The sequence below is a fragment of the Cephus cinctus genome, unplaced genomic scaffold, assembly GCF_000341935.2.
Source record: "Cephus cinctus unplaced genomic scaffold, Ccin1 Ccin1_scaffold1223, whole genome shotgun sequence".
In the NCBI taxonomy this organism is placed as follows: Eukaryota; Metazoa; Arthropoda; class Insecta; order Hymenoptera; family Cephidae; genus Cephus; species Cephus cinctus.
In genome coordinates this window covers 20,446-23,665 of record NW_014333681.1, presented here as the reverse complement: position 1 = coordinate 23,665, position 3,220 = coordinate 20,446, and the positions used below count along the sequence as shown (strand labels likewise).

Below are 3,220 nucleotides of genomic sequence, written 5' to 3'. Positions count from 1 at the left end.
TCGGAAAGAAAAATCTTGAGAGAGACAAATGTGAATAATTTTCGTATATCTTTTGTTCGCCGGGCAAATATCTTTTGGTCCACGGGATGCTGCCTCTGCTAAACTGGCTTTGGATAACTTGCGGGCAACGTATGCCGGGAGTACGTTCGAGCGCTTAACACGTGCGTCTGGCCTCCAAGCGGCGCGAAGGTAATACGTAAGCCGGGAACGGGTCGCAATCGCCCCTGGCAAAGTCGGTTTCATTAATTTCAATGACTCTTTGAGGTCCTGGGCTCCTGGGGGGGTATCCTGCAAGGGATGGTTAGCTTTTGAGGGGTGTAGCTGAATTCTGTACTTGGTATCATCCCTCACGCTATTCCATTTTCGCTTGGCAATGAGATGCAAGGCCCTTGGGCGCGCAGGTTAAGATCCTTTGATATAGGTAGGTGTATGGGTGGGTGCATGGGGGGGTGGATGGATGAATATTTTTTTTTTTTTTTTTTTGTAAAGATTAGAAAAAAATATCGTTTTTCAGGGGCATCAGACAAGGGTGGATGTTATTAACATATTTTTACTAGTATTTGATATTCAACCCCTAGAGGTAATTTCAAATATATCACGTGCCGTGGCACCCCGTCATGTTACGTGTTGCGCAGCTCACGGCCTCTTTACGATTCAATGTGAAGCAACGTGGATGGGCGCTGGGAAAAAGGGTCTGCGGAGAGTCGAAAGTGGGGTCGGTGGGTGGGTCTCTGTCTTCGAGGGTAAAAGTCCCCGTCTACGGGCTTGTTTTTTCTTCTACGCGTATTTCGCAGTAGGAAGAGTCAAATCCACGCGCACCCTTTTTCCTTTTATCGTCGTCCTTACATAGTGTTTCAACTGTATCTAGTTATAAACTTCTTTGAAATTCTGTTTTTTTTTTTTTTTCAAGGTTTATTTTTTCATCCCTCATTCGTTAGGGGTGCAACGATTCTCTGGCGCGTCTCGAAAAAAATGTCGGATCCAAAATTTTTTTTTCCTCGCTACCATCGGACGATATTTACCGACTTCAAATGTTTTCGCAATATTTTGTAGGTTTAAGGTGAATTTTGTCGTCTCAGGCATCACGAGAGCCGGGAGGGAGGTGGGTAATTTTGAAGATGCGAAATTTTTTTTTTTCGAATGCCTCGTAATTTTACGTCAACATTCCGTAGTTATTTTTCGAGTCGGTTAATAGATTTTTTTCTCGCGACGATCTTTTACGGTCCAGTGAGACGAGATGATGAGGACGACGCGAAGAAATTGGGGGGAAGAAATTGCACTGATGGCGAAAGTAGGAGAGGCAAAGGAAGATAGAGATAAAATGGAAAGAATCCGAGACGCTTTGGGTTTAACGTTCGAGTCTCAAATCGTAGCCTCTCGACTTACTGCTCAGGTGAAAACCTTATTAGCCCCTTTATTTTCTCTTTCCCGGCTGACTGCTTGTCTTTTTTTATCCTCGTACAGGAGTTCATCCCTGAGCAGATATACGGAAGAGGTAGAAAATACGAAAGGAACAAAGAAACCTCAATTTTCCAATTTTATCCTCTTGTTCCTTACTTTACGCGGCTGTTAACCTAATGGTAATGGAATGATCAAATTAGTTTTTGGAAAAAAAAAAAAAAAAAAAAAAAATAATAATTTCAACCCTTCAACTATTTCCACGTGCCCATGAAAAATTTTGAAAATACTTTTATACGCATCCCCCAAATAATCTTTGAGTCTCAATAATCGCATCCCGAATTATTAATTAACGCTCAATTGTCTTAAAATTTTCGGCGTAATCGATTGGAATCTGTATTTCCAAAAATATATTTAAAAACTGCAATTTTCACGTACGCACACGAAAATTCGGAAACTCGCCGAAGATCAAACGAATAACCATCGCTCAGCGTCTCTTCGCTTATTGGACCTTTACTTTATATTTTTTTAGACTGGGATACACACGAAGATCAAAAGTCATTCGATCGTATCTCACCCCGGCGCTGCTCTTCGCATTTTACAATTCCATTTTTTCTTCATACTCCCCCAAAATCTTATAATCTTGTCAGACCCAACATTTCACGAAAATATTAAAGAAAAAGGCTCCTCATGATTTTCGTGATTCAATTCCCCAGTAGGGAAAACGTATGAGACACCTCTTTACGCATATATTCAAAGTACACTCCCTCTTTTCCAAGCTCTCTCTCTCTCTCTCTCTCTCTCTCTATATATATATATACATACATACACAAACACACACAACTCCCTTGCAACTTTCATATTTCGTCGTGGCTGGCCATGGACACTTATGTACACATGTAACCAGCTAGTTTCGCAGGACATGTAAACATGTGCTAGCGAAAGCCCTTCTTCTATACCTATACCCCTTTTCGGCCATCTTGAACGTCTCAAAGGAATTTCCTCGATACCAAAATTGACCTATACGTGTACATTACCCAGTAGCCATATATCGATCACGTATCCTGATCGATACAGACAATAACGTTGTAGGAGAAGCGACCCACTTCAGGTATCCCAACGGCATTGTAATTGAACTGGAATCGATAATTCTACGAAACTAAGAGTCACCCCTTACACGTACCACATATACATATATATACGTCCATAATATGAGACTGACGAAACGAATCACGGGATCTATCATTATCGCCGCACGCATACAGTATGTCATTATTATTATTAACCTCATCGGACAAATTTTCCAGTCTGAAACGCTGTGCCCCTAACGTTAATAAACTAATTGGAAATGGCAACAAGCCCACGCGATGCACGAAATGAGTAATTACTAGATTACGAACTTGGCCCGAGTTTACGGCCCTTATTCATACAGGCTCCATTTATATATGCATATGTATATATATGTATGCAAGTATATACTAGTTTCATGCAGTTTTCTCTTCCTCACTGGGTACACAATTCCTTTGAGATTTTCGCATCTCGACACGTGTTACTCGTCGACAGTGACATGAGCTTCCAGGCTTTAGATAATTTTGAAATCATTTTTAAAGAACGAGCAACACGTGCGTAATCCCCCCCCCCCGCACGCCCCGCCCGATCTTTCGCTCAAGAGATTGACGGCTGTCGAGATAAACCCGTGGTTTTTCGTGTTGAGGTAATTAAAAATTTTTTTCTTTTTTCTTCATTTTTTTTTTCTTGTTTAATTATTCCTATACGTCACGAGTACTCGTGTTTGTTTTAGGTGAACGGTTTGATCTTTCTG

At 41.1% G+C, this 3,220-nt stretch overlaps 2 protein-coding genes across 7 annotated transcripts in view; one reads left to right on the top strand and one right to left on the bottom strand.

Annotated features, from left to right (window-relative positions):
- The window catches only part of LOC107272672 (14 kDa phosphohistidine phosphatase), a 38,589-nt gene that overhangs the window by 15,788 nt on the left and 19,581 nt on the right, over positions 1-3,220 (top strand). The gene's annotated exons all lie outside the window — the stretch shown is intronic.
- Positions 1-3,220, bottom strand: part of LOC107272668 (arrestin homolog) — a 36,459-nt gene that overhangs the window by 14,538 nt on the left and 18,701 nt on the right. The window lies entirely within an intron of this gene.